Below are 11,975 nucleotides of genomic sequence, written 5' to 3'. Positions count from 1 at the left end.
CAGCATAGTTGATCAGGCTATGCCATTCCCAGGACAGACCATACATCCCCGCGCTCACTTGTGATATTCAACAATCGTAATAATTTTGTTCTTGTCATTGTGACACTGATTTTAGTATGAATGTAGACTAGTATACTTGATTAAATATTTTAATATTTAAAGTATAGACTCTTGGTCAGAGTGCTTTAATCCCTATTAGGTTTATAGTTTAGTATATCTTTTATGGGTCGATATACTTGATTCACTATAAACACTGCTCTGATACCAATCTGTCACACCCCAAAACCAAGAACGGTGGAAACGTTCTGGGGCGGAGGACGTCATGTATAGTATCACAACACAGTAAATGTAAATAAGCAAACAACATCATCCATTGCATTAAATATATAATTTTAATACAAGCGTGTTCTGTACAGTTATAGACACCATAATAATGTAAATCAAAATAATAAGATGAGTCTTGAATATGCTCCATCTTCTCAAAAGCTGGCCTCGGTACTTGTCTACTGATGACCTGAGAATACAAGTTATTTTGAAAGAGTTTATCAGCATTAAGCTGGTGAGTTCATAAGTATTTTAGTGTCAATGTTTGTTGTCAAAAATGTTTGAACCTGTCTCAATGTATAAGTTTGTATAAATGTAAGTAAGTGTTTGAAAGTGTTTGTAAAAGTTTGAATCTCTCAGAAAAACCTATATTTTCTATTAAAGTAACCTTCTACCAAGGCTTAACTGTTTTGTATGCTCGTTTGTTGTAAATGTGAGTAATTTCCCAAGGGTAACTATCATTTAACAAAATATAGTTTGTACATTAATGTTTAAGTGAGGTTATCATTAAAATATGTAATGGGTAAATCATTGTAGTACTGTAGTTTTGTATTATAGGAACTACTGTTGTACTAACTACCTTAAACCGGATTTATATTAAGGTATAGTGTGATAAATTGCACCATGCTATCGACTGGTAACAGCGACATAATGAATGGTCGTAATAACGGAATGACGTTTGGCACCCGCAGACCTGCAGGTCCGGCTGTAGCTAGCAGCAAGGTGTAGGATAGTCAATCCAGTATAGATCTATACGCAAACTCACGCTCTCCCTCCAAGAGAATTATGGCTACAACTCGGTCCATGACATTTAAGGCATGCTCCGACACAGTGGATCACAATTGTTAACGTGTTCATGTATATGTAATGTTTCTCGTTCTACTATAGTTGTATATGTTCTGTTTCTAGTATAGTTGTATATGTTCTCCTTCTATTATAGTTGTATATGTTCTCCTTCTAGTATAGTTGTATATGTTCTGTTTCTAGTATAGTTGTATATGTTCTGTGTTACCCCGATGGTAACTAACTATTGATGTACTGATAAGTATGAATATGGAAGTACTTTTATGTCTATACATTTATTTATGATATATAACTAATATTAAAACGACCCTCGGATGGTCACCCGAAATCCCACCAGACCACATCCAAATCGAGGAAAAGGAAATAGGGCGGATGGCCTTCCTAAGCCCTTTAAACATTACTTATATATCTATGCATATATGGGCATGCAATTTTTATAAGGAATAATCTAAAGTTTAATAAAAGCATTTGGTAAGTAAAGGAGTTTGTAAAACAATTTGATAAACAGTTTGAACAGTGAATAAATCATTGGTTTTCTAGTTATTAATCACATGTGATTAAATCAATCACATGTGATTGATGCAATAACTATAAGTATTTAACTTGTATTCCCCCCCCCCCCCCCCCCCCCATAAAGCATTTAAAACATTTAAAAGCATTTCAAAGGATAAAACAAGTAATAAAACACATCTAGGAAAGTAGACTCACAATCTGGGATGAAAACCTAAAGATCCGTCAGAGAGAAAATGGCTTTTCTCTAGTTGGAATTGTGAATAATGAATTAATTAAATTCAGAAATCTATTTATAGTCCTGAAATATTTTGACAGAAAATATTTTTATTCCGGAAGTTGGACTATAACATTATGAAACTTGGAATGCTCAAATTTCACAAACCCAAGAGTATCCACTCTCTTGATATCTCCTTAAACGTAAACCCTAATGTACGCAAACTTATACGGAAAAGTCTGAAACTCACTGAAACTGGACTAGCTTCTATTGAATAGATAATGTTCGTACAAATGGAAATTTCGGGTTGTCACAGAAAAAATGTGAAACATTGTTGTATAAATAAGTAACTAACCCTAAACAAGAATTAGGAGTCCCTTATAAGTCTTTAGTAGCATACTAATAACTTCCATTCCACCAAGGTTTTTATAACAATTTAGAGGTCACTAGAAATGCATGGAAAATGAAATTCATCATTTACAAGAACCTACTACCATAATACATACCTCAGAAAGAACCATGAGCATCTGATCAATGTACCAAATCTTATCAGGGGAAAGCCTACAACACCAATCAAGAAATGTTATTGTGTGTATGATACTTTGAAAATCATCAAAATATGCTATAATAATATTACATTCACCAAATTAAAAGATAAAAATGAAACCTTCAACTTACTTTTCTACAATGGAGCAAATTTTTTCAGTAAGATCTCCCTTGAAGTCCTGGTCACTTACATGTAGATAATCAATTAACTCCTTGGTCAAAGGTTTGATATTTGTCTCATTCACCAGAAGGTATACAAGTTCAAGAGCTCTTTTATGAATTAAAGCATCTGAATCCTGAATCATAAAGAAGCATTCAGAAACCACAACAAACTTATATAACTTGATTGATATTTCTTTTTGTTAAGAGAAAATTTTTACCTTTACACATTCCAAGATTGTTGCACGATGTCTCTGAACTGCTTGATCATCTAGTGAAATTGCTTTCATCAGCATGTTCAATGCAACATATCTGCCATATAACAAATCCCAATATTTTAGACCATAATAAAGGGAATACTCATAACACATATTAACACATAACTCACCTGATATTGTTGTCACGATTAGACAAGAATCTTCCCAATATATTGATTGCAAGAACACGTAAACCACTGCTATCTTCAATGCTCATAATGGTTTCTACACATTCATAAAGTATTGCATTCCCTGCATTCTTGTTTGACTCAGTTTTTGTTGCCACCTACACAAGGAATTTCATAAATTCTTATAATTTTGAATTATATATCACAATTCACAATGAGCTTTATTAAAATAAAAGCTAACCTGGGCAAGAATGTCATTCATGGAATCACTAGCATCAGCATCTCCATGGCCCAAAACACGCAAAAGGCGAAGCAGTCTTATATGAAGAAAAGGGTCTGCAATACCTGAAACATCATATTCAGGAGCATATGGGCTGTTGACAACATCCTTCAAAACTTTCACCAACACCTCTGTGCATATCTATACCAAAGGAAGAAAAAAGAAAATATATCTCATTACTAAAATTACTAATTTGCGCTTATAGAATCATATGTCAAACAGTTCGTAGCGCAAATACACAGTAGAAAGATAAAGAAAGAGAACAAGAACTAGAAGAAGACAATCCCAACAAATAATAGAGGATCTTTAACAAGATCAAGTATATTTACCTTCCTAAAAAATTCAAGAGCCTCTTCATTAAGGTTACGGAGATCTGTACAGAGCTGGATTACTGTTAAAAGAACCCCATGATGTTTTCTTTAAGTAAGGAAACAACAGGGTTGACAAAATTTTCTGCAAGGTCAGGGACCTTCTTTACAATACTTATTGAGCACAATGCTGCCTGTAAACTGTAAGAACTTATGTGAGTATGATTCTTCATATGAAATGTGAGAATTAGATGAAACATCCTTGAGAGATCATGAAATGAAATAAATGTTAACATCAGCTTACTTTCTTACGGATATTTGGATCTCGAAATTGCAACAATCTTTCAACTTCAGGTGCAAGATCACGAGCCATTTCTGCAGAACATATATTACCCAAAGCACAAAGAGCTAGTCCCACAATGTACTGATTGGTGTGGTTAAGATCTCTGCAGATGATGAAAAAAAATATTCTCAAGTCAACAATGTTGCTTGAACACAAGATATAGGAAAGATAAGAGTGAAGAAAGACAAGAGCATACTGCTTTAGTGAATTGGTGACAAGCATCAAAACTTCTTGTCTTTCATCAAGAAGCAACATAAGTCCCAGATATCCTATTCTCTTTTCAGGAAATCCAAGAGGTGCTATAAGTTTCAAGCACTCCAGTTGGCCAAAATGTGTGGGGTATCCTAACATGTGAATGAACATGAGCTTTGCCAAGTTATGGTGTCTGTAATCATTATCATTATCACTAACTGATGCGCGAATAGAAGCACATTCTTTTCTAACAACAACACGCTCTTCTGCAGCAGTTTTGGAGGCTCGTATTGCCCTAATCATGTCCCTGCAGTAGACCAATAAAGTTTCATTTACATTTTCAGACCCAACTAATTAACATCAAATTACGCATGTGGTATGAAATGTAGTCAAATCTTTTGCAGGTGAAGGATAAACCAAATCTTTTGTGGTATGAAATGTAGTCAAATCTTTTACAGTTTCAGACCCAACTAATCAACAGGCAAGCAGCTCAATGCTTTTTCCTAGACCCATTTCATTTGTTGTTTTTATAGAAACAAATCAGTAAAAACATCAAAACAGATATATGAAATATTATAAAACCAATCGGATTCTTCTGGAATTAGGGTTCTAATATGGCTTAAGATATCAAGGAAGAAGAAGAAGAATAAGTGAAGAAATTGTATGTGTTCCAAAAGTGAAGAAATTGTAGGTGTTACACGAAAAATTAAGATATCAGGGAAAGAAGAAGAAGAAGAAGAAGAAGAGACTAGATGAATAACGGTAAGCACAACATACCTTAGTGCAACCAGAAGAGAAGTATCAGACCTGCTTCATTGAATAGAATGAGATATTTCTTGAAATCGGACCTAGGGCTTGTAAGCAGAACAAAGATTCATGACAAATCATGCTCAGTAAAGCATACATTAGTTCAATCCGAGCTAGGGCTTGTAAGGCCCTAAATCGTCGGCGCTTTGTGGGATGAGAAGTTGTAAGGCCCTAAATTGTCGGCTCTAGGATAGAAGTAGATGGAACATGTAAGTTCTTCACACTTTCAAGCATAATTGTAACCCAATCGTTGGCTCAATCATAATTGTAACCCAATCATAGTCACTCAACGCGAAAATATGCGATTTTGGAATGGCGGAACTCTATGGCGAAACCGATAGCAGCTTGGAACGAGATTCAAGTAAGCCAAATTCAAGATTTGTGAAATTATAGGGCACACGAGGCTACATGTTGCCTGAATTTCAGTCTACCGGAGTTCCGACACATAAGTCCGACTTGTACGCTTTCGGAGTTGTACTTTCTTGAGATATTGTCAGGCGAAGAAGGCAAGTGAGGAACGAAGGAAGGAGTGTCGATAACTAGGCAAGGCGGCAGTCGAATCTACGGAGGGGGAAGAAAGCATCGTAATTAGGGCAAGAAGGAAACAAAAGTGGAGGATAAAAAAGAAGGCGGATGTTCAAAATTTTAGGGATTTCATTTTCCCATATCTACTAAACGCGCTTTTCATTAAAATTATAAAGCGACACTCATAAAGGACGCCCATTTAAGATACAGCGCCCTTTGTGTTTTTAATGTTTTCTCGTATGACGCTAATTTAAGGGCACGCAATAATGCGTGACCCAAATCCTTAAATTTTTTGAAGAGATGACACTTTTTTAACGTCACTCTCCATTGCGTAACATAAATCAATGAGTGTCGTGGTTTGCGCGTCGTAAAAGGCTATTTTTCTTGTAGTGGATAATTTACATGACGTCCTCCACCCCCGAACGTTTCCGCCGTTCCAATTTTGGAGTGTGACAGATTGGTATCAGAGCATTGTTTATAGTGAATCGAGTATATCAACCCATAAAAGATATACAAACTATAAACACATAGGGATTAAAATACTCTGACCAAGAGTTTATACTTTTGAGTATTAAAATACTTAACTAAAAGTATACATAATTACATGCCTACATACTTACTATAGAACAATGTCATTCTAGAACATAACAAAAGTATTTAACTGTTGGACACAACAGTCAAACCTTGGTAGTTATGTAATCGTATCTGGGATAAATATAGCCTGATCAACTATATTTATTTGAGATACAGTGAACGTGTGCCAGGGAGTGATTGGGGTGTTGCAACAAACCTAAAACTTACCAAATTATACATCTTCATATACAGAAGAACATGAGAACAAAAATAAATTAAAATACTATAGGAATGTTTTAGACACTATTTATTCAAAGAACAAACTTATTAGGAGTAGCAGTAAGTTTCCCTTGTAGAAACTTTTTATTTGTTTATCGCTTCATTTTAGAATTCTAAGATAAATTTTTTACCCTTATTTCTCGTCTAGATAGATGGCTGAATTCCACCTCCCCGGCGACCCTTACTTTCCCGGCCAAGAGAATGGTGGAGGGCTAAATATAGAACCAGAAGCAGAACTTGAACTCCCCTTAGATGATGATTTGGCAGAAGACTTTCTAGAGGATCTTGATCCCGAGCCAGAAGTTGAGAATCTACCCCCAGTGGTTCTAATCCCAAATCCTAACCCTCGTTCGGATTTTCAAGGCCCGACGCCTCCGTAGGTGGAAAGCTTGGAAACATGGAGCCAAGAGCATAATCAACCCATGCCATTCAATGGTGACCAAAGCTTTTATGAGCTGAGCAAAGGAGGCTCAGTAGACAGGGTCTTGCCAATCCTAGTCCGCAGAGTTGCCCGAAACGAAATACAGGGCAAGACAGTTCTCTATCAAATCACGGAAGTTAATGCCAATGCAAGAATGCATACCATCCGCACCATTCATCTTGAAGATGCCCATGAGAGGTCTAGGAGAGACCACGAGGCCCTACAGTAAGAGCTTGTAGCAACTCGAGCTGAAGTCATAGAGCTCCGAGTACGCCAGAGGGTATACGAAAGACACCTACTTGATATGGAGCGTCAGCTGGATGAACTAAGGGTTCATCCGAGGGATACCTGTCACCAGTAGGAGATGCTCTACCTTCCTTCCTTTTTGGGTTAAGGAATAACATTCCTATCTATGCTCTAACTAGCATGTTCCTATGTAACTACCCATGTACTGTATGTACTTTTTCGCGGGCCTTCGTTTTGTCAAAACTTTTCTACTTCGGATATGATGTAAGACCTACTCCAAGGTCACTTTTCCCGAACTTATTACATCTTAAATGTCAATGACATTGACATTCGGCTAATCCCTGCGACAATCCTTGTTCAAATACTTTCATCCTACTATCGTTAGAATTCTATCTAAATCTTACTCTCATAAAGTTTTTGAACGATGGTAATTTAAGTCATGGATCACTTCCAATTCTTTTCCGAAAGTTGGATCATGTTATCCACAACCAATGATAGCCTAGTCTGGACGACAATCGTCTTGTAACCATTCTATGAACTTACTTTTACTCTTTACCAGTACTACATCATAGGGATGTAGGTCAAACCACTGGGAACTTTAACAAAACGAAAAATTTACATTGCTTGAATGATTAGAATACAACTAGGACCGACCATAATTGCTCACCAACTCATTTTCTTATCGTATAACAGAATCATGTCATCATCCAGAAATAGTCAGCCAAACGACGAAACCCCGATCCTTCATGTAGACACCGCTACCTTCCAAGCCGCGGTAACAACTACCATGACAGCTGTCCTAGCACAATTCACCGCTAGTAACGCAAACAAAGATGGAAATGGAGTTGACAATTCAAATCGTGGTAACAATCCGGGAAATCAACAAATGATAACAGTCACAAACACCTAAAGCCACAAATCTGAGTATAAGAAACGAAAGCGTCAAGCCCAAAAGGAACGCAACCAATCTCAAAGACTTTCCATGAAACAACAACAAGTGGCGACCCTTGTCACTTCAGCACTGATCAAACGATATGAGGGAACACTCCCGAAGTGTAACAAGTGTAACTTTCATCATAACGGAGTCTGTTGTGAGTTGCAATGCAACGATTGCAACAAAATGGGGCACACTGCTCGTGTCTGTAGAACGCCAGCACAAACCACCTCCCAAATCACTGGTACCGGAGCCAGCCAGGCTTGCTATAGTTGTGGTGAAACTGAACACGATAATAGGGATTGTCCAAAAAGGAGGAACAATGAAAGTGCTCGTGTCCACATAACTCTACACATCACCTCCACCACCGACGCTGGTACAAGCCAGATATGTCATATATGCGGTGAGATAGGACATCTCAAGGAGGATTGTCCGATAACAAAGAACTCTGGCACAGACGGGAAGATACTAAGGATCACCGCCGCAGGAGAGACTACTCTGGAACCACGTTGAAATACTAGTACATTCCGTAGTGATAAAGTTAGACTTATAAAAACTTTTAAACTACTAGTGCAACTCGAATCATATCATTCTGTGAGATCCCATCGGTTCTAGGGACTCTCGTGCTACTTGTACTTGATTTTTGCAATATACCTTGTTTGCAGCAACATTATCATAGTTGAAACTAAAGTACCGAAACTCTGACATAAGTTGCACCATGTGTTTTTGTAACACCTTGCTGGACTAGTCTAACGCCAGTTATTCCGAGTAGTCTGACATTGTCATTTGACCCCAGTGAATTCGATCCTCACAATGCCAGTTTCGTGCAAAAATTCTTTTCCCCGTAATCGACTTTCTACCAAGGCCGTCGTTCCAGAACTCTGAGGTACTCATGTGTAGAGCGCATTATGTTTCGTATCCTTCATGAAGAAACCTCAACAAACCTCCTCGGAATACCACTCGTACAGTACGTCAAGTTCAATCCAAAGACCCATACGGTTAATCTATTACCGAGGAATCTATACGCAAGGGTGGTACATAATCAAGGATCTACAGGCTTAGAATTGATGATTCTGGTTTAACTTCTTTTCCTTGTTTGGATGTGAGCTTAGAGAAGAATCATTTATTCGAATGCCTTTTCAATCTTAATTGTATACGGCTCGTATATATGAGACTGTGATTGATGAATATATTATGAGTTATAATATGAACTTCAGGACGGAGACTGCTCAAGACTACGAGTGATAGTGTTGTCATGCGAATAAACTTAGAAGCCCAACAAATGCCTTTCCACCGAGCGAGACAAGGGATGCAGATAGAACAGAAGTATCTATCCTTTTCCTTGATTCATGAGTAATCGTACTTTCTTTTAGATCTTCACGACATCTAATCCACCACAAGGTTTTGACGTTATAAACGGTATGAATTGGTTGGGTCTACATCGAACTGACATCATGTGCTTTTAGAAAGCAGTTCGTCTTAACCTCCCTAACAACAAAACTCTATTTATCTACGACGACAAATCAAGTACGAACCTTCGCATTATTTCGTGTAGTTAAGCTCAGAAGCGCTTACGAAAGGAAAATCACGTGTTCCTTGCACAAATCGTCCTATCGTCTAGCACCTACAGAGATGCAAGAACTGTCCAGTCAACTTAACGAACTACTCAACAAGGGATTTATAAGACCAAGCTTCTCACCCTGGGGAGCACCGGTCTTGTTCGTCAAGTAGAAATACGGATCGTTTCGTATGTGCATCGACTACAGGGTGCTTAACAAGCTAACCGTTAAGAATCGTTACCCTCAACCTCGCATATATAATTTGTTCGATCAACTTCGAGGGGCGAATTACTTTTCAAAGATAGATCTGATATATGGGTATCACCAGCTACGAGTTCTAGAGGAGGATGTCCTGAAGATAGCCTTCCGAACTCGTTATGGACACTACGAGTTCGTAGTAATGCCATTTGGATTGACTAATGCGCCCGCAGTATTCATGGACATAATGAATAGGGTATACCGTCCTTACTTAGATCAGTTTGTCATTGTCTTCATAGATGACATACTTATCTACTCTCGTAGTAAAGAAGAGCATAGTAAGCATCTACGTTAGATCTTGGAAACGTTATGATCAGAGAAGCTCTAAGCGAATTTCTCTAAATGCGAGTTTTGGGTTCGAAGAGTCGAATTCTTGGGTCACATTGTTAGTGAAGAGGGGATTCATGTGGACCCTTCCAAAATCAAAGCCATTGAGAACTGGTCAGCACCGAAGACGCCTACAAAAATTTGTCAATTTCTAGGCCTCGCTGGCTACTATCGTTGGTTCATTAAGAACTTCTCTCGAATTGCGAAACATCTTACGACTTTGACCCAGAAGGGCGTGGCCTTTGACTGGGAAGAGAAGCAATAGAAAGCGTTTCAAACGCTGAAGCAAGCCTTGTGCATCGCACCGATAATATCCCTCCCAGAAGGGATATAACATTTCGTTGTGTGTTGCGATGCATCTAACCAAGGGCTTGGTTATGTGCTTATGCAAAGAGGAAAGGTTATTTCCTATGCCTCCCGTCAGCTTAAGGCACTTGAATCCAACTATACAACACACGATCTGGAGTTAGTGGCAGTGGTATTTGCTCCGAGGATCTGGAGACACTACCTATGTGGTACAAAGAGTACTGTATTCACAGACCACAAAAACCCTCAACACACATTCGACCAGGAAGAAGTATCATCCCAGTTAAGTCGAACAAAAGAAGCAAAGGCGTGTCCCGATAGTGAAAGGTTCGCTGGTATACCAAGCGAGGACCTGAATTTCACTTGGGGACATGAGGATCAGAGGAACGGAAATATCCTCATCTTTTCGCTTAGTTACTTGTATTAACTTAATAGCTTAAACTCTAATTTCAGGACGAAATTCTCTCTAACGGGGGGATGATGTGACAACTCGAAATTCCTAGCTTGTATAAACGTTCAAATCTATCAAAGTTAGACTCGTGTTGCTATCTTTTAGCACTGTTCAGGGTCTATTCTGATTATTCTAAGACTAGTGCATCACAAGAGTCAGTGTTTGGATTTGTCAGTTAAAGTTCCAAACCATCTAGCAAACCGTAAACCTCCTCAAAAGGAGTTTACGGTCAGGAAATTTAGAGATTATGGTCATGGTGACCATAAAATCCTCCCTACATATATAATGGTTGATCATTTCAACCATTTTTTCACTTTTCAAGCCTTAGAACCGATTCTCTCTCAAGTATCATCCGACTTTTCTCTTAGATCTTCAAGATTCTAAGCATTTCTTCCCTTGATTAGTGGATATCCTTCTAAATCTAGTGATTATACATGATTACATCCATGAAATCTCTTTACTTTGATAGATCTTCAAGTGTTCTTCATTTCACCAAGAACACACACTAGTGTTCTTGGATCCTAATCACCCTTACAAGCTCCAATAAGTATGTACACTACCCTTAGCTTATTATATACTTGTATCACTTGTTAAACACCTAGAAACATCAAGAAACTCAAGAACAAAAGGTGTTTACGGTCTAGTGCATCTTCATAGACCGTAAACCCTTATAAAGGGTGTTCTTATAGCCTTTACCCTTCATAAGGCTAAGCATGGTCCCCAGAATCCAATACCTTTGATTGAAGCCCTTGAAAACCATCATTTGTGACAGATTTGGTGAGTTTGCGGTTGGATTTCCTTAGACCGTGAACTCCATGACCGTAAGGTCATTAGACCATGAACCCAAGAACCGTAAATTCCAAGGACCGTGAACACTTGGACTGTGAACTCCCTAAGTCATGCCATTTAGACCGTAAACTCAATAGGGTGGCCATACACCCTAGTTATGCAATCATATGTGATTGTATCCCTTCAATCTAAGAGTTTCCTAGTCATTTAGGGTGTTATCCCTTATAATTAGTTGTTTATACAGTAATCAAATACACATACATGTCATTATATGTTTATTAGGATCTTTGTGTGCTCAAGGTTTCACCTGACACTCTACATCCTATTTCCAAACATACTTTCGTATCACTCACTACAGGTGAGTTCATACCCCTTAATCCATATTTTAAATGATTTTAAATGCTTTTATGGGGGGGGGGATACAAGTTGAAA

At 38.0% G+C, this 11,975-nt stretch overlaps 1 pseudogene; it reads right to left on the bottom strand.

Moving 5' to 3' along the window:
- Positions 1-2,234: 2,234 nt before the first annotated feature.
- Positions 2,235-10,625, bottom strand: LOC111883011 (AP-1 complex subunit gamma-2-like; annotated as a pseudogene).
- Positions 10,626-11,975: the final 1,350 nt, after the last annotated feature.

This window comes from Lactuca sativa, chromosome 6 (genome assembly GCF_002870075.4).
Source record: "Lactuca sativa cultivar Salinas chromosome 6, Lsat_Salinas_v11, whole genome shotgun sequence".
In the NCBI taxonomy this organism is placed as follows: domain Eukaryota; kingdom Viridiplantae; phylum Streptophyta; class Magnoliopsida; order Asterales; family Asteraceae; genus Lactuca; species Lactuca sativa.
The sequence above is the reverse complement of the archived record's forward strand: the minus strand, read 5'-3'. Positions and strand labels throughout refer to the sequence as shown.